Below are 20,541 nucleotides of genomic sequence, written 5' to 3' on the forward strand. Positions count from 1 at the left end.
ACCTGTAAGTGTGAATATTGATGTGTTGTATCTGTCTGTGTCTATTTAACCTGTCAGTGTGTATATTGATGTGTTGTCTGAGTCTATTTAACCTGTCAGTGTGAATATTGATGTGTTGTCTGAGTCGATTTAACCTGTCAGTGTGTATATTGATGTGTTGTCTGTGTCTATTTAACCTGTCAGTGTGAATATTGATGTGTTGTATCTGTCTGAGTCTATTTAACCTGTCAGTGTGTATATTGATGTGTTGTATCTGTCTGAGTCTATTTAACCTGTCAGTGTGAATATTGATGTGTTGTCTGAGTCTATTTATCCTGTCAGTGTGAATATTGATGTGTTGTCTGAGTCTATTTAACCTGTCAGTGTGAATATTGATGTGTTGTCTGAGTCTATTTAACCTGTCAGTGTGAATTTTGATGTGTTGTCTGAGTCTATTTATCCTGTCAGTGTGTATATTTATGTGTTGTATCTGTCTATTTAACCTGTCAGTGTGAATATTGATATATCTGTCTGAGTCTATTTATCCTGTCAGTGTGAATATTGATGTGTTGTCTGTGTCTATTTAACCTGTCAGTGTGAATATTGATGTGTTGTCTTAGTCTATTTATCCTGTCAGTGTGAATATTGATGTGTTGTATCTGTCTGAGTCTATTTAACCTGTAAGTGTGAATATTGATGTGTTGTATCTGTCTGTGTCTATTTAACCTGTCAGTGTGAATATTGATGTATTGTCTGAGTCTATTTAACCTGTCAGTGTGAATATTGAACGTGTTGTCTGAGTCTATTTAACCTGTCAGTGTGTATATTGATGTGTTGTCTGAGTCTATTTAACCTGTCAGTGTGAATATTGATGTGTTGTCTGAGTCTATTTATCCTGTCAGTGTGAATATTGATGTGTTGTATCTGTCTGAGTCTATTTAACCTGTAAGTGTGAATATTGATGTGTTGTATCTGTCTGTGTCTATTTAACCTGTCAGTGTGAATATTGATGTATTGTCTGAGTCTATTTAACCTGTCAGTGTGAATATTGAACGTGTTGTCTGAGTCTATTTAACCTGTCAGTGTGTATATTGATGTGTTGTCTGAGTCTATTTAACCTGTCAGTGTGAATATTGATGTGTTGTCTGAGTCGATTTAACCTGTCAGTGTGTATATTGATGTGTTGTCTGTGTCTATTTAACCTGTCAGTGTGAATATTGATGTGTTGTCTGAGTCTATTTATCCTGTCAGTGTGAATATTGATGTGTTTTATCTGTCTGAGTCTATTCTTCCTGCCAGTGTGTATATTGATGTGTTGTCTGAGTCTATTTATCCTGTCAGTGTGACTATTGATGTGTTGTATTTTTCTGAGTCTATTTAACCTGTAAGTGTGAATATTGATGTGTTGTATCTGTCTGAGTCTATTTAACCTGTCAGTGTGTATACTGATGTGTTGTCTGAGTCTATTTATCCTGTCAGTGTGAATATTGATGTGTTTTAACTGTCTGAGTCTATTCTTCCTGCCAGTGTGTATATTGATGTGTTGTCTGAGTCTATTTATCCTGTCAGTGTGACTATTGATGTGTTGTATTTTTCTGAGTCTATTTAACCTGTAAGTGTGAATATTGATGTGTTGTATCTGTCTGAGTCTATTCAACCTGTCAGTGTGAATATTGATGTGTTGTCTGAGTCTATTTAACCTGTCAGTGTGAATATTGATGTGTTGTCTGAGTCTATTTAACCTGTCAGTGTGAATATTGATATATCTGTCTGAGTCTATTTAACCTGTCAGTGTGAATATTGCTGTATCTGTCTGAGTCTATTTATCCTGTCAGTGTGAATATTGATCTGTTGTCTGAGTCTATTTATCCTGTCAGTGTGAATATTGATGTGTTTTATCTGTCTGAGTCTATTCTTCCTGCCAGTGTGTATATTGATGTGTTGTCTGAGTCTATTTATCCTATCAGTGTGACTATTGATGTGTTGTATTTTTCTGAGTCTATTTAACCTGTAAGTGTGAATATTGATGTGTTGTATCTGTCTGAGTCTATTTAACCTGTCAGTGTGAATATTGATGTGTTGTCTGAGTCTATTTATCCTTTCAGTGTGAATATTGATGTGTTGTATCTGTCTGAGTCTATTTAACCTGTCAGTGTGAATATTGATGTGTTGTCTGAGTCGATTTAACCTGTCAGTGTGTATATTGATGTGTTGTCTGTGTCTATTTAACCTGTCAGTGTGAATATTGATGTATTGTCTGAGTCTATTTAACCTGTCAGTGTGAATATTGAACGTGTTGTCTGAGTCTATTTAACCTGTCAGTGTGTATATTGATGTGTTGTCTGAGTCTATTTAACCTGTCAGTGTGTATATTGATTTGTTGTCTGAGTCTATTTAACCTGTCAGTGTGAATATTGATATATCTGTCTGAGTCTATTTAACCTGTCAGTGTGAATATTGATGTATCTGTCTGAGTCTATTTAACCTGTCAGTGTGAATATTGATGTGTTGTATCTGTCTGAGTCTATCTAACCTGTCAGTGTGAATATTGATGTGTTGTCTGAGTCTATTTATCCTGTCAGTGTGAATATTGATGTGTTGTAGCTGTCGGAGTCTATTTAACCTGTCAGTGTGCATATTTATGTGTTGTCTGAGTCTATTTAACCTGTCAGTGTGAATATTGATGTGTTGTCTGAGTCTATTTAACCTGTGAGTGTGTATATTGATGTGTTGTCTGAGTCTATTTATCCTGTCAGTGAGAATATTGATGTGTTTTATCTGTCTGAGTCTATTCTTCCTGCCAGTGTGTATATTGATGTGTTGTCTGAGTCTATTTATCCTGTCAGTGTGACTATTGATGTGTTGTATTTTTCTGAGTCTATTTAACCTGTCAGTGTGAATATTGATGTGTTGTATCTGTCTGAGTAAATTTAACCTGTCAGTGTGAATATTGATGTGTTGTCTGAGTCTATTTATCCTGTCAGTGTGAATATTGATGTGTTGTATCTGTCTGAGTCTATTTAACCTGTAAGTGTGAATATTGATGTGTTGTATCTGTCTGTGTCTATTTAACCTGTCAGTGTGAATATTGATGTATTGTCTGAGTCTATTTAACCTGTCAGTGTGAATATTGAACGTGTTGTCTGAGTCTATTTAACCTGTCAGTGTGTATATTGATGTGTTGTCTGAGTCTATTTAACCTGTCAGTGTGAATATTGATGTGTTGTCTGAGTCGATTTAACCTGTCAGTGTGTATATTGATGTGTTGTCTGTGTCTATTTAACCTGTCAGTGTGAATATTGATGTGTTGTCTGAGTCTATTTATCCTGTCAGTGTGAATATTGATGTGTTGTATCTGTCTTAGTCTATTTAACCTGTAAGTGTGAATATTGATGTGTTGTATCTGCCTGTGTCTATTTAACCTGTCAGTGTGAATATTGATGTATTGTCTGAGTCTATTTAACCTGTCAGTGAGAATATTGAACGTGTTGTCTGAGTCTATTTAACCTGTCAGTGTGTATATTGATGTGTTGTCTGAGTCTATTTAACCTGTCAGTGTGAATATTGATGTGTTGTCTGAGTCGATTTAACCTGTCAGTGTGTATATTGATGTGTTGTATCTGTCTGAGTCTATTTAACCTGTCAGTGTGAATATTGATGTGTTGTCTGAGTCTATTTATCCTGTCAGTGTGAATATTGATGTGTTGTCTGAGTCTATTTAACCTGTCAGTGTGAATATTGATGTGTTGTCTGAGTCTATTTAACCTGTCAGTGTGAATTTTGATGTGTTGTATGAGTCTATTTATCCTGTCAGTGTGTATATTTATGTGTTGTCTGAGTCTATTTATCCTGTCAGTGTGAATATTGATGTGTTGTATCTGTCTGAGTCTATTTAACCTGTAAGTGTGAATATTGATGTGTTGTATCTGCCTGTGTCTATTTAACCTGTCAGTGTGAATATTGATGTATTGTCTGAGTCTATTTAACCTGTCAGTGAGAATATTGAACGTGTTGTCTGAGTCTATTTAACCTGTCAGTGTGTATATTGATGTGTTGTCTGAGTCTATTTAACCTGTCAGTGTGAATATTGATGTGTTGTCTGAGTCGATTTAACCTGTCAGTGTGTATATTGATGTGTTGTATCTGTCTGAGTCTATTTAACCTGTCAGTGTGAATATTGATGTGTTGTCTGAGTCTATTTATCCTGTCAGTGTGAATATTGATGTGTTGTCTGAGTCTATTTAACCTGTCAGTGTGAATATTGATGTGTTGTCTGAGTCTATTTAACCTGTCAGTGTGAATTTTGATGTGTTGTATGAGTCTATTTATCCTGTCAGTGTGTATATTTATGTGTTGTATCTGTCTATTTAACCTGTCAGTGTGAATATTGATATATCTGTCTGAGTCTATTTATCCTGTCAGTGTGAATATTGATGTGTTGTCTGTGTCTATTTAACCTGTCAGTGTGAATATTGATGTGTTGTCTTAGTCTATTTATCCTGTCAGTGTGAATATTGATGTGTTGTATCTGTCTGAGTCTATTTAACCTGTAAGTGTGAATATTGATGTGTTGTATCTGTCTGTGTCTATTTAACCTGTCAGTGTGAATATTGATGTATTGTCTGAGTCTATTTAACCTGTCAGTGTGAATATTGAACGTGTTGTCTGAGTCTATTTAACCTGTCAGTGTGAATATTGATGTGTTGTCTGAGTCTATTTAACCTGTCAGTGTGTATATTGATGTGTTGTCTGAGTCTATTTAACCTGTCAGTGTGAATATTGATGTGTTGTCTGAGTCTATTTAACCTGTCAGTGTGAATATTGATGTGTTGTCTGAGTCGATTTAACCTGTCAGTGTGTATATTGATGTGTTGTCTGTGTCTATTCAACCTGTCAGTGTGAATATTGATGTGTTGTATCTGTCTGAGTCTATTTAACCTGTCAGTGTGTATATTGATGTGTTGTATCTGTCTGAGTCTATCTAACCTGTCAGTGTGAATATTGATGTGTTGTATCTGTCTATTTAACCTGTCAGTGTGAATATTGATGTGTTGTATCTGTCTGAGTCTATCTAACCTGTCAGTGTGAATATTGATGTGTTGTATCTGTCTGAGTCTATTTAACCTGTCAGTGTGTATATTGATGTGTTGTCTGAGTCTATTTATCCTGTCAGTGTGAATATTGATGTGTTTTATCTGTCTGAGTCTATTCTTCCTGCCAGTGTGTATATTGATGTGTTGTCTGAGTCTATTTATCTTGTCAGTGTGACTATTGATGTGTTGTATTTTTCTGAGTCTATTTAACCTGTAAGTGTGAATATTGATGTGTTGTATCTGTCTGAGTCTATTTAACCTGTCAGTGTGAATATTGATGTGTTGTCTGAGTCTATTTATCCTGTCAGTGTGAATATTGATGTGTTGTATCTGTCTGAGTCTATTTAACCTGTCAGTGTCTATATTGATGTGTAGTCTGAGTCTATTTAACCTGTCAGTGTGAATATTGATGTGTTGTCTGAGTCGATTTAACCTGTCAGTGTGTATATTGATGTGTTGTCTGAGTCTATTTAACCTGTAAGTGTGAATATTGATGTGTTGTATCTGTCTGTGTCTATTTAACCTGTCAGTGTGAATATTGATGTATTGTCTGAGTCTATTTAACCTGTCAGTGTGAATATTGAACGTGTTGTCTGAGTCTATTTAACCTGTCAGTGTGAATATTGATGTGTTGTCTGAGTCTATTTAACCTGTCAGTGTGTATATTGATGTGTTGTCTGAGTCTATTTAACCTGTCAGTGTGAATATTGATGTGTTGTCTGAGTCTATTTAACCTGTCAGTGTGAATATTGATGTGTTGTCTGAGTCGATTTAACCTGTCAGTGTGTATATTGATGTGTTGTCTGTGTCTATTTAACCTGTCAGTGTGAATATTGATGTGTTGTATCTGTCTGAGTCTATTTAACCTGTCAGTGTGTATATTGATGTGTTGTATCTGTCTGAGTCTATCTAACCTGTCAGTGTGAATATTGATGTGTTGTATCTGTCTATTTAACCTGTCAGTGTGAATATTGATGTGTTGTATCTGTCTGAGTCTATTTATCCTGTCAGTGTGAATATTGATGTGTTTTATCTGTCTGAGTCTATTCTTCCTGCCAGTGTGTATATTGATGTGTTGTCTGAGTCTATTTATCCTGTCAGTGTGACTATTGATGTGTTGTATTTTTCTGAGTCTATTTAACCTGTAAGTGTGAATATTGATGTGTTGTATCTGTCTGAGTCTATTTAACCTGTCAGTGTGTATACTGATGTGTTGTCTGAGTCTATTTATCCTGTCAGTGTGAATATTGATGTGTTTTAACTGTCTGAGTCTATTCTTCCTGCCAGTGTGTATATTGATGTGTTGTCTCAGTCTATTTATCCTGTCAGTGTGACTATTGATGTGTTGTATTTTTCTGAGTCTATTTAACCTGTAAGTGTGAATATTGATGTGTTGTATCTGTCTGAGTCTATTCAACCTGTCAGTGTGAATATTGATGTGTTGTCTGAGTCTATTTAACCTGTCAGTGTGAATATTGATGTGTTGTCTGAGTCTATTTAACCTGTCAGTGTGAATATTGATATATCTGTCTGAGTCTATTTAACCTGTCAGTGTGAATATTGCTGTATCTGTCTGAGTCTATTTATCCTGTCAGTGTGAATATTGATCTGTTGTCTGAGTCTATTTAACCTGTCAGTGTGTATATTGATGTGTTGTCTGAGTCTATTTATCCTGTCAGTGTGAATATTGATGTGTTTTATCTGTCTGAGTCTATTCTTCCTGCCAGTGTGTATATTGATGTGTTGTCTGAGTCTATTTATCCTGTCAGTGTGACTATTGATGTGTTGTATTTTTCTGAGTCTATTTATCCTTTCAGTGTGAATATTGATGTGTTGTATCTGTCTGAGTCTATTTAACCTGTCAGTGTGAATATTGATGTGTTGTCTGAGTCGATTTAACCTGTCAGTGTGTATATTGATGTGTTGTCTGTGTCTATTTAACCTGTCAGTGTGAATATTGATGTATTGTCTGAGTCTATTTAACCTGTCAGTGTGAATATTGAACGTGTTGTCTGAGTCTATTTAACCTGTCAGTGTGTATATTGATGTGTTGTCTGAGTCTATTTAACCTGTCAGTGTGTATATTGATTTGTTGTCTGAGTCTATTTAACCTGTCAGTGTGAATATTGATATATCTGTCTGAGTCTATTTAACCTGTCAGTGTGAATATTGATGTATCTGTCTGAGTCTATTTAACCTGTCAGTGTGAATATTGATGTGTTGTATCTGTCTGAGTCTATCTAACCTGTCAGTGTGAATATTGATGTGTTGTCTGAGTCTATTTATCCTGTCAGTGTGAATATTGATGTGTTGTAGCTGTCGGAGTCTATTTAACCTGTCAGTGTGCATATTTATGTGTTGTCTGAGTCTATTTAACCTGTCAGTGTGAATATTGATGTGTTGTCTGAGTCTATTTAACCTGTGAGTGTGTATATTGATGTGTTGTCTGAGTCTATTTATCTTGTCAGTGTGACTATTGATGTGTTGTATTTTTCTGAGTCTATTTAACCTGTAAGTGTGAATATTGATGTGTTGTATCTGTCTGAGTCTATTTAACCTGTCAGTGTGAATATTGATGTGTTGTCTGAGTCTATTTATCCTGTCAGTGTGAATATTGATGTGTTGTATCTGTCTGAGTCTATTTAACCTGTCAGTGTCTATATTGATGTGTAGTCTGAGTCTATTTAACCTGTCAGTGTGAATATTGATGTGTTGTCTGAGTCGATTTAACCTGTCAGTGTGTATATTGATGTGTTGTCTGAGTCTATTTAACCTGTAAGTGTGAATATTGATGTGTTGTATCTGTCTGTGTCTATTTAACCTGTCAGTGTGAATATTGATGTATTGTCTGAGTCTATTTAACCTGTCAGTGTGAATATTGAACGTGTTGTCTGAGTCTATTTAACCTGTCAGTGTGAATATTGATGTGTTGTCTGAGTCTATTTAACCTGTCAGTGTGTATATTGATGTGTTGTCTGAGTCTATTTAACCTGTCAGTGTGAATATTGATGTGTTGTCTGAGTCTATTTAACCTGTCAGTGTGAATATTGATGTGTTGTCTGAGTCGATTTAACCTGTCAGTGTGTATATTGATGTGTTGTCTGTGTCTATTTAACCTGTCAGTGTGAATATTGATGTGTTGTATCTGTCTGAGTCTATTTAACCTGTCAGTGTGTATATTGATGTGTTGTATCTGTCTGAGTCTATCTAACCTGTCAGTGTGAATATTGATGTGTTGTATCTGTCTATTTAACCTGTCAGTGTGAATATTGATGTGTTGTCTGAGTCGATTTAACCTGTCAGTGTGTATATTGATGTGTTGTCTGTGTCTATTTAACCTGTCAGTGTGAATATTGATGTGTTGTATCTGTCTGAGTCTATTTAACCTGTCAGTGTGTATATTGATGTGTTGTATCTGTCTGAGTCTATCTAACCTGTCAGTGTGAATATTGATGTGTTGTATCTGTCTATTTAACCTGTCAGTGTGAATATTGATGTGTTGTATCTGTCTGAGTCTATTTATCCTGTCAGTGTGAATATTGATGTGTTTTATCTGTCTGAGTCTATTCTTCCTGCCAGTGTGTATATTGATGTGTTGTCTGAGTCTATTTATCCTGTCAGTGTGACTATTGATGTGTTGTATTTTTCTGAGTCTATTTAACCTGTAAGTGTGAATATTGATGTGTTGTATCTGTCTGAGTCTATTTAACCTGTCAGTGTGTATACTGATGTGTTGTCTGAGTCTATTTATCCTGTCAGTGTGAATATTGATGTGTTTTAACTGTCTGAGTCTATTCTTCCTGCCAGTGTGTATATTGATGTGTTGTCTCAGTCTATTTATCCTGTCAGTGTGACTATTGATGTGTTGTATTTTTCTGAGTCTATTTAACCTGTAAGTGTGAATATTGATGTGTTGTATCTGTCTGAGTCTATTCAACCTGTCAGTGTGAATATTGATGTGTTGTCTGAGTCTATTTAACCTGTCAGTGTGAATATTGATGTGTTGTCTGAGTCTATTTAACCTGTCAGTGTGAATATTGATATATCTGTCTGAGTCTATTTAACCTGTCAGTGTGAATATTGCTGTATCTGTCTGAGTCTATTTATCCTGTCAGTGTGAATATTGATCTGTTGTCTGAGTCTATTTAACCTGTCAGTGTGTATATTGATGTGTTGTCTGAGTCTATTTATCCTGTCAGTGTGAATATTGATGTGTTTTATCTGTCTGAGTCTATTCTTCCTGCCAGTGTGTATATTGATGTGTTGTCTGAGTCTATTTATCCTGTCAGTGTGACTATTGATGTGTTGTATTTTTCTGAGTCTATTTAACCTGTAAGTGTGAATATTGATGTGTTGTATCTGTCTGAGTCTATTTAACCTGTCAGTGTGAATATTGATGTGTTGTCTGAGTCTATTTATCCTTTCAGTGTGAATATTGATGTGTTGTATCTGTCTGAGTCTATTTAACCTGTCAGTGTGAATATTGATGTGTTGTCTGAGTCGATTTAACCTGTCAGTGTGTATATTGATGTGTTGTCTGTGTCTATTTAACCTGTCAGTGTGAATATTGATGTATTGTCTGAGTCTATTTAACCTGTCAGTGTGAATATTGAACGTGTTGTCTGAGTCTATTTAACCTGTCAGTGTGTATATTGATGTGTTGTCTGAGTCTATTTAACCTGTCAGTGTGTATATTGATTTGTTGTCTGAGTCTATTTAACCTGTCAGTGTGAATATTGATATATCTGTCTGAGTCTATTTAACCTGTCAGTGTGAATATTGATGTATCTGTCTGAGTCTATTTAACCTGTCAGTGTGAATATTGATGTGTTGTATCTGTCTGAGTCTATCTAACCTGTCAGTGTGAATATTGATGTGTTGTCTGAGTCTATTTATCCTGTCAGTGTGAATATTGATGTGTTGTAGCTGTCGGAGTCTATTTAACCTGTCAGTGTGCATATTTATGTGTTGTCTGAGTCTATTTAACCTGTCAGTGTGAATATTGATGTGTTGTCTGAGTCTATTTAACCTGTGAGTGTGTATATTGATGTGTTGTCTGAGTCTATTTATCCTGTCAGTGAGAATATTGATGTGTTTTATCTGTCTGAGTCTATTCTTCCTGCCAGTGTGTATATTGATGTGTTGTCTGAGTCTATTTATCCTGTCAGTGTGACTATTGATGTGTTGTATTTTTCTGAGTCTATTTAACCTGTCAGTGTGAATATTGATGTGTTGTATCTGTCTGAGTAAATTTAACCTGTCAGTGTGAATATTGATGTGTTGTCTGAGTCTATTTATCCTGTCAGTGTGAATATTGATGTGTTGTATCTGTCTGAGTCTATTTAACCTGTAAGTGTGAATATTGATGTGTTGTATCTGTCTGTGTCTATTTAACCTGTCAGTGTGAATATTGATGTATTGTCTGAGTCTATTTAACCTGTCAGTGTGAATATTGAACGTGTTGTCTGAGTCTATTTAACCTGTCAGTGTGTATATTGATGTGTTGTCTGAGTCTATTTAACCTGTCAGTGTGAATATTGATGTGTTGTCTGAGTCGATTTAACCTGTCAGTGTGTATATTGATGTGTTGTCTGTGTCTATTTAACCTGTCAGTGTGAATATTGATGTGTTGTCTGAGTCTATTTATCCTGTCAGTGTGAATATTGATGTGTTGTATCTGTCTGAGTCTATTTAACCTGTCAGTGTGAATATTGATGTGTTGTCTGAGTCGATTTAACCTGTCAGTGTGTATATTGATGTGTTGTATCTGTCTGAGTCTATTTAACCTGTCAGTGTGAATATTGATGTGTTGTCTGAGTCTATTTATCCTGTCAGTGTGAATATTGATGTGTTGTCTGAGTCTATTTAACCTGTCAGTGTGAATATTGATGTGTTGTCTGAGTCTATTTAACCTGTCAGTGTGAATTTTGATGTGTTGTCTGAGTCTATTTATCCTGTCAGTGTGTATATTTATGTGTTGTATCTGTCTATTTAACCTGTCAGTGTGAATATTGATATATCTGTCTGAGTCTATTTATCCTGTCAGTGTGAATATTGATGTGTTGTCTGTGTCTATTTAACCTGTCAGTGTGAATATTGATGTGTTGTCTTAGTCTATTTATCCTGTCAGTGTGAATATTGATGTGTTGTATCTGTCTGAGTCTATTTAACCTGTAAGTGTGAATATTGATGTGTTGTATCTGTCTGTGTCTATTTAACCTGTCAGTGTGAATATTGATGTATTGTCTGAGTCTATTTAACCTGTCAGTGTGAATATTGAACGTGTTGTCTGAGTCTATTTAACCTGTCAGTGTGAATATTGATGTGTTGTCTGAGTCTATTTAACCTGTCAGTGTGTATATTGATGTGTTGTCTGAGTCTATTTAACCTGTCAGTGTGAATATTGATGTGTTGTCTGAGTCTATTTAACCTGTCAGTGTGAATATTGATGTGTTGTCTGAGTCGATTTAACCTGTCAGTGTGTATATTGATGTGTTGTCTGTGTCTATTTAACCTGTCAGTGTGAATATTGATGTGTTGTATCTGTCTGAGTCTATTTAACCTGTCAGTGTGTATATTGATGTGTTGTATCTGTCTGAGTCTATCTAACCTGTCAGTGTGAATATTGATGTGTTGTATCTGTCTATTTAACCTGTCAGTGTGAATATTGATGTGTTGTATCTGTCTGAGTCTATCTAACCTGTCAGTGTGAATATTGATGTGTTGTATCTGTCTGAGTCTATTTAACCTGTCAGTGTGTATATTGATGTGTTGTCTGAGTCTATTTATCCTGTCAGTGTGAATATTGATGTGTTTTATCTGTCTGAGTCTATTCTTCCTGCCAGTGTGTATATTGATGTGTTGTCTGAGTCTATTTATCTTGTCAGTGTGACTATTGTTGTGTTGTATTTTTCTGAGTCTATTTAACCTGTAAGTGTGAATATTGATGTGTTGTATCTGTCTGAGTCTATTTAACCTGTCAGTGTGAATATTGATGTGTTGTCTGAGTCTATTTATCCTGTCAGTGTGAATATTGATGTGTTGTATCTGTCTGAGTCTATTTAACCTGTCAGTGTCTATATTGATGTGTAGTCTGAGTCTATTTAACCTGTCAGTGTGAATATTGATGTGTTGTCTGAGTCGATTTAACCTGTCAGTGTGTATATTGATGTGTTGTCTGAGTCTATTTAACCTGTAAGTGTGAATATTGATGTGTTGTATCTGTCTGTGTCTATTTAACCTGTCAGTGTGAATATTGATGTATTGTCTGAGTCTATTTAACCTGTCAGTGTGAATATTGAACGTGTTGTCTGAGTCTATTTAACCTGTCAGTGTGAATATTGATGTGTTGTCTGAGTCTATTTAACCTGTCAGTGTGTATATTGATGTGTTGTCTGAGTCTATTTAACCTGTCAGTGTGAATATTGATGTGTTGTCTGAGTCTATTTAACCTGTCAGTGTGAATATTGATGTGTTGTCTGAGTCGATTTAACCTGTCAGTGTGTATATTGATGTGTTGTCTGTGTCTATTTAACCTGTCAGTGTGAATATTGATGTGTTGTATCTGTCTGAGTCTATTTAACCTGTCAGTGTGTATATTGATGTGTTGTATCTGTCTGAGTCTATCTAACCTGTCAGTGTGAATATTGATGTGTTGTATCTGTCTATTTAACCTGTCAGTGTGAATATTGATGTGTTGTATCTGTCTGAGTCTATCTAACCTGTCAGTGTGAATATTGATGTGTTGTATCTGTCTGAGTCTATTTAACCTGTCAGTGTGTATATTGATGTGTTGTCTGAGTCTATTTATCCTGTCAGTGTGAATATTGATGTGTTTTATCTGTCTGAGTCTATTCTTCCTGCCAGTGTGTATATTGATGTGTTGTCTGAGTCTATTTATCCTGTCAGTGTGACTATTGATGTGTTGTATTTTTCTGAGTCTATTTAACCTGTAAGTGTGAATATTGATGTGTTGTATCTGTCTGAGTCTATTTAACCTGTCAGTGTGAATATTGATGTGTTGTCTGAGTCTATTTATCCTGTCAGTGTGAATATTGATGTGTTGTATCTGTCTGAGTCTATTTAACCTGTCAGTGTCTATATTGATGTGTAGTCTGAGTCTATTTAACCTGTCAGTGTGAATATTGATGTGTTGTCTGAGTCGATTTAACCTGTCAGTGTGTATATTGATGTGTTGTCTGTGTCTATTTAACCTGTCAGTGTGAATATTGATGTATTGTCTGAGTCTATTTAACCTGTCAGTGTGAATATTGAACGTGTTGTCTGAGTCTATTTAACCTGTCAGTGTGAATATTGATGTGTTGTCTGAGTCTATTTAACCTGTCAGTGTGAATATTGAACGTGTTGTCTGAGTCTATTTAACCTGTCAGTGTGAATATTGATGTGTTGTCTGAGTCTATTTAACCTGTCAGTGTGAATATTGATGTGTTGTCTGAGTCGATTTAACCTGTCAGTGTGTATATTGATGTGTTGTCTGTGTCTATTTAACCTGTCAGTGTGTATATTGATGTGTTGTCTGTGTCTATTTAACCTGTCAGTGTGAATATTGATGTATTGTCTGAGTCTATTTAACCTGTCAGTGTGAATATTGAACGTGTTGTCTGAGTCTATTTAACCTGTCAGTGTGTATATTGATGTATTGTCTGAGTCTATTTAACCTGTCAGTGTGAATATTGAACGTGTTGTCTGAGTCTATTTAACCTGTCAGTGTGTATATTGATGTGTTGTCTGAGTCTATTTAACCTGTCAGTGTGAATATTGATGTGTTGTCTGAGTCTATTTAACCTGTCAGTGTGAATATTGATGTGTTGTCTGAGTCTATTTAACCTGTCAGTGTGAATATTGAAGGTGTTGTCTGAGTCTATTTAACCTGTCAGTGTGTATATTGATGTGTTGTCTGAGTCTATTTAACCTGTCAGTGTGTATATTGATTTGTTGTCTGAGTCTATTTAACCTGTCATTGTGAATATTGATATATCTGTCTGAGTCTATTTAACCTGTCAGTGTGAATATTGATGTATCTGTCTGAGTCTATTTAACCTGTCAGTGTGAATATTGATGTGTTGTATCTGTCTGAGTCTATTTAACCTGTCAGTGTGAATATTGATGTGTTGTCTGAGTCGATTTAACCTGTCAGTGTGTATATTGATGTGTTTTCTGTGTCTATTTAACCTGTCAGTGTGAATATTGATGTATTGTCTGAGTCTATTTAACCTGTCAGTGTGAATATTGATGTGTTGTCTGAGTCTATTTAACCTGTCAGTGTGAATATTGAACGTGTTGTCTGAGTCTATTTAACCTGTCAGTGTGAATATTGATGTGTTGTCTGAGTCTATTTAACCTGTCAGTGTGAATATTGATGTGTTGTCTGAGTCGATTTAACCTGTCAGTGTGTATATTGATGTGTTGTCTGTGTCTATTTAACCTGTCAGTGTGTATATTGATGTGTTGTCTGTGTCTATTTAACCTGTCAGTGTGAATATTGATGTATTGTCTGAGTCTATTTAACCTGTCAGTGTGAATATTGAACGTGTTGTCTGAGTCTATTTAACCTGTCAGTGTGTATATTGATGTATTGTCTGAGTCTATTTAACCTGTCAGTGTGAATATTGAACGTGTTGTCTGAGTCTATTTAACCTGTCAGTGTGTATATTGATGTGTTGTCTGAGTCTATTTAACCTGTCAGTGTGAATATTGATGTGTTGTCTGAGTCTATTTAACCTGTCAGTGTGAATATTGATGTGTTGTCTGAGTCTATTTAACCTGTCAGTGTGAATATTGATATATCTGTCTGAGTCTATTTATCCTGTCAGTGTGAATATTGATGTGTTGTCTGAGTCTATTTAACCTGTCAGTGTGAATATTGAAGGTGTTGTCTGAGTCTATTTAACCTGTCAGTGTGTATATTGATGTGTTGTCTGAGTCTATTTAACCTGTCAGTGTGTATATTGATTTGTTGTCTGAGTCTATTTAACCTGTCAGTGTGAATATTGATATATCTGTCTGAGTCTATTTAACCTGTCAGTGTGAATATTGATGTATCTGTCTGAGTCTATCTAACCTGTCAGTGTGAATATTGATGTGTTGTCTGAGTCTATTTATCCTGTCAGTGTGAATATTGATGTGGTGTAGCTGTCGGAGTCTATTTAACCTGTCAGTGTGCATATTTATGTGTTGTCTGAGTCTATTTAACCTGTCAGTGTGAATATTGATGTGTTGTCTGAGTCTATTTAACCTGTCAGTGTGTATATTGATGTGTTGTCTGAGTCTATTTATCCTGTCAGTGTGAATATTGATGTGTTGTATTTTTCTGAGTCTATTTAACCTGTCAGTGTGAATATTGATGTGTTGTATCTGTCTGAGTCTATTTAACCTGTCAGTGTGTATATTGATGTGTTGTATCTGTCTGAGTCTATTTAACCTGTCAGTGTGAATATTGATGTGTTGTCTGAGTCTATTTATCCTGTCAGTGTGAATATTGATGTGTTGTCTGAGTCTATTTAACCTGTCAGTGTGAATATTGATGTGTTGTCTGAGTCTATTTAACCTGTCAGTGTGAATTTTGATGTGTTGTCTGAGTCTATTTATCCTGTCAGTGTGTATATTTATGTGTTGTATCTGTCTATTTAACCTGTCAGTGTGAATATTGATATATCTTTCTGAGTCTATTTATCCTGTCAGTGTGAATATTGATCTGTTGTCTGAGTCTATTTAACCTGTCAGTGTGAATATTGATGTGTTGTATCTGTCTGAGTCTATCTAACCTGTCAGTGTGAATATTGATGTGTTGTCTGAGTCTATTTATCCTGTCAGTGTGAATATTGATGTGTTGTAGCTGTCGGAGTCTATTTAACCTGTCAGTGTGCATATTTATGTGTTGTCTGAGTCTATTTAACCTGTCAGTGTGAATATTGATGTGTTGTCTGAGTCTATTTAACCTGTCAGTGTGAATATTGAAGGTGTTGTCTGAGGCTATTTAACCTGTCAGTGTGTATATTGATGTGTTGTCTGAGTCTATTTAACCTGTCAGTGTGAATATTGATGTGTTGTATCTGTCTGAGTCTATCTAACCTGTCAGTGTGAATATTGATGTGTTGTATCTGACTATTTAACCTGTCAGTGTGAATATTGATGTGTTGTATCTGTCTGAGTCTATCTAACCTGTCAGTGTGAATATTGATGTGTTGTATCTGTCTGAGTCTATTTAACCTGTCAGTGTGTATATTGATGTGTTGTCTGAGTCTATTTAACCTGTCAGTGTGAATATTGATGTGTTGTCTGAGTCGATTTAACCTGTCAGTGTGTATATTGATGTGTTGTCTGTGTCTATTTAACCTGTCAGTGTGAATATTGATGTATTGTCCGAGTCTATTTAACCTGTCAGTGTGAATATTGATGTATTGTCTGAGTCTATTTAACCTGTCAGTGTGAATATTGAACGTGTTGTCTGAGTCTATTTAACCTGTCAGTGTGTATATTGATGTATTGTCTGAGTCTATTTAACCTGTCAGTGTGAATATTGAACGTGTTGTCTGAGTCTATTTAACCTGTCAGTGTGTATATTGATGTGTTGTCTGAGTCTATTTAACCTGTCAGTGTGAATATTGATGTGTTGTATCTGTCTGAGTCTATTTAACCTGTCAGTGTGTATATTGATGTGTTGTATCTGTCTGAGTCTATTTAACCTGTCAGTGTGAATATTGATGTGTTGTCTGAGTCTATTTATCCTGTCAGTGTGAATATTGATGTGTTGTCTGAGTCTATTTAACCTGTCAGTGTGAATATTGAAGGTGTTGTCTGAGTCTATTTAACCTGTCAGTGTGTATATTGATGTGTTGTCTGAGTCTATTTATCCTGTCAGTGTGAATATTGATGTGTTGTAGCTGTCGGAGTCTATTTAACCTGTCAGTGTGCATATTTATGTGTTGTCTGAGTCTATTTAACCTGTCAGTGTGAATATTGATGTGTTGTCTGAGTCTATTTAACCTGTCAGTGTGAATATTGAAGGTGTTGTCTGAGTCTATTTAACCTGTCAGTGTGTATATTGATGTGTTGTCTGAGTCTATTTAACCTGTCAGTGTGAATATTGATGTGTTGTATCTGTCTGAGTCTATTTAACCTGTCAGTGTGAATATTGATATATCTGTCTGAGTCTATTTATCCTGTCAGTGTGAATATTGATCTGTTGTCTGAGTCTATTTAACCTGTCAGTGTGAATATTGATGTGTTGTATCTGTCTGAGTCTATCTAACCTGTCAGTGTTAATATTGATCTGTTGTCTGAGTCTATTTATCCTGTCAGTGTGAATATTGATGTGTTGTAGCTGTCGGAGTCTATTTAACCTGTCAGTGTGCATATTTATGTGTTGTCTGAGTCTATTTAACCTGTCAGTGTGAATATTGATGTGTTGTCTGAGTCTATTTAACCTGTCAGTGTGAATATTGATGTGTTGTCTGAGTCTATTTAACCTGTCAGTGTGTATATTGATGTGTTGTCTGAGTCTATTTAACCTGTCAGTGTGAATATTGATGTGTTGTATCTGTCTGAGTCTATCTAACCTGTCAGTGTGAATATTGATGTGTTGTATCTGTCTGAGTCTATTTAACCAGTCAGTGTGTATATTGATGTGTTGTCTGAGTCTATTTATCCTGTCAGTGTGAATATTGATGTGTTGTATCTGTCTGAGTCTATTTAACCTGTCAGTGTGTATATTGATGTGTTGTATCTGTCTGAGTCTATTTAACCTGTCAGTGTGAATATTGATGTGTTGTCTGAGTCTATTTATCCTGTCAGTGTGAATATTGATGTGTTGTCTGAGTCTATTTAACCTGTCAGTGTGAATATTGATGTGTTGTCTGAGTCTATTTAACCTGTCAGTGTGAATTTTGATGTGTTGTCTGAGTCTATTTATCCTGTCAGTGTGTATATTTATGTGTTGTATCTGTCTATTTAACCTGTCAGTGTGAATATTGATATATCTGTCTGAGTCTATTTATCCTGTCAGTGTGAATATTGATCTGTTGTCTGAGTCTATTTAACCTGTCAGTGTGAATATTGATGTGTTGTATCTGTCTGAGTCTATCTAACCTGTCAGTGTGAATATTGATGTGTTGTCTGAGTCTATTTATCCTGTCAGTGTGAATATTGATGTGTTGTAGCTGTCGGAGTCTATTTAACCTGTCAGTGTGCATATTTATGTGTTGTCTGAGTCTATTTAACCTGTCAGTGTGAATATTGATGTGTTGTCTGAGTCTATTTAACCTGTCAGTGTGAATATTGAAGGTGTTGTCTGAGTCTATTTAACCTGTCAGTGTGTATATTGATGTGTTGTCTGAGTCTATTTAACCTGTCAGTGTGAATATTGATGTGTTGTATCTGTCTGAGTCTATTTAACCTGTCAGTGTGAATATTGATATATCTGTCTGAGTCTATTTATCCTGTCAGTGTGAATATTGATCTGTTGTCTGAGTCTATTTAACCTGTCAGTGTGAATATTGATGTGTTGTATCTGTCTGAGTCTATCTAACCTGTCAGTGTTAATATTGATGTGTTGTCTGAGTCTATTTATCCTGTCAGTGTGAATATTGATGTGTTGTAGCTGTCGGAGTCTATTTAACCTGTCAGTGTGCATATTTATGTGTTGTCTGAGTCTATTTAACCTGTCAGTGTGAATATTGATGTGTTGTCTGAGTCTATTTAACCTGTCAGTGTGAATATTGAAGGTGTTGTCTGAGTCTATTTAACCTGTCAGTGTGTATATTGATGTGTTGTCTGAGTCTATTTAACCTGTCAGTGTGAATATTGATGTGTTGTATCTGTCTGAGTCTATCTAACCTGTCAGTGTGAATATTGATGTGTTGTATCTGTCTGAGTCTATTTAACCTGTCAGTGTGTATATTGATGTGTTGTCTGAGTCTATTTATCCTGTCAGTGTGAATATTGATGTGTTTTATCTGTCTGAGTCTATTCTTCCTGCCAGTGTGTATATTGATGTGTTGTCTGAGTCTATTTATCCTGTCAGTGTGACTATTGATGTGTTGTATTTTTCTGAGTCTATTTAACCTGTAAGTGTGAATATTGATGTGTTGTATCTGTCTGAGTCTATTTAACCTGTCAGTGTGAATATTGATGTGTTGTCTGAGTCTATTTATCCTGTCAGTGTGAATATTGATGTGTTGTATCTGTCTGAGTCTATTTAACCTGTCAGTGTGAATATTGATGTGTTGTCTGAGTCGATTTAACCTGTCAGTGTGTATATTGATGTGTTGTCTGTGTCTATTTAACCTGTCAGTGTGAATATTGATGTATTGTCTGAGTCTATTTAACCTGTCAGTGTGAATATTGAACGTGTTGTCTGAGTCTATTTAACCTGTCAGTGTGAATATTGATGTGTTGTCTGAGTCTATTTAACCTGTCAGTGTGAATATTGAACGTGTTGTCTGAGTCTATTTAACCTGTCAGTGTGAATATTGATGTGTTGTCTGAGTCTATTTATCCTGTCAGTGTGAATATTGATGTGTTGTAGCTGTCGGAGTCTATTTAACCTGTCAGTGTGCATATTTATGTGTTGTCTGAGTCTATTTAACCTGTCAGTGTGAATATTGATGTGTTGTCTGAGTCTATTTAACCTGTCAGTGTGTATATTGATGTGTTGTCTGAGTCTATTTAACCTGTCAGTGTGAATATTGAACGTGTTGTCTGAGTCTATTTAACCTGTCAGTGTGTATATTGATGTGTTGTCTGAGTCTATTTAACCTGTCAGTGTAAATATTGATGTGTTGTCTGAGTCGATTTAACCTGTCAGTGTGTATATTGATGTGTTGTCTGTGTCTATTTAACCTGTCAGTGTGAATATTGATGTATTGTCTGAGTCTATTTAACCTGTCAGTGTGAATATTGAACGTGTTGTCTGAGTCTATTTAACCTGTCAGTGTGTATATTGATGTATTGTCTGAGTCTATTTAACCTGTCAGTGTGAATATTGAAAGTGTTGTCTGAGTCTATTTAACCTGTCAGTGTGTATATTGATGTGTTGTCTGAGTCTATTTATCCTGTCAGTGTGTATATTGATGTGTTGTATCTGTCTGAGTCTATTTAACCTGTCAGTGTGTATATTGATGTGTTGTATCTGTCTGAGTCTATTTAACCTGTCAGTGTGAATATTGATGTGTTGTCTGAGTCTATTTATCCTGTCAGTGTGAATATTGATGTGTTGTATCTGTCTGAGTCTATTTAACCTGTCAGTGTGTATATTGATGTGTTGTCTGAGTCTATTTAACCTGTCAGTGTGAATATTGATGTGTTGTCTGAGTCGATTTAACCTGTCAGTGTGTATATTGATGTGTTGTCTGTGTCTATTTAACCTGTCAGTGTGAATATTGATGTATTGTCTGAGTCTATTTAACCTGTCAGTGTGAATATTGAACGTGTTGTCTGAGTCTATTTAACC

Source organism: Salmo salar, unplaced genomic scaffold (assembly GCF_965601325.2).
Source record: "Salmo salar unplaced genomic scaffold, fSalSal1 ptg000229l, whole genome shotgun sequence".
NCBI classification, from domain to species: domain Eukaryota; kingdom Metazoa; phylum Chordata; class Actinopteri; order Salmoniformes; family Salmonidae; genus Salmo; species Salmo salar.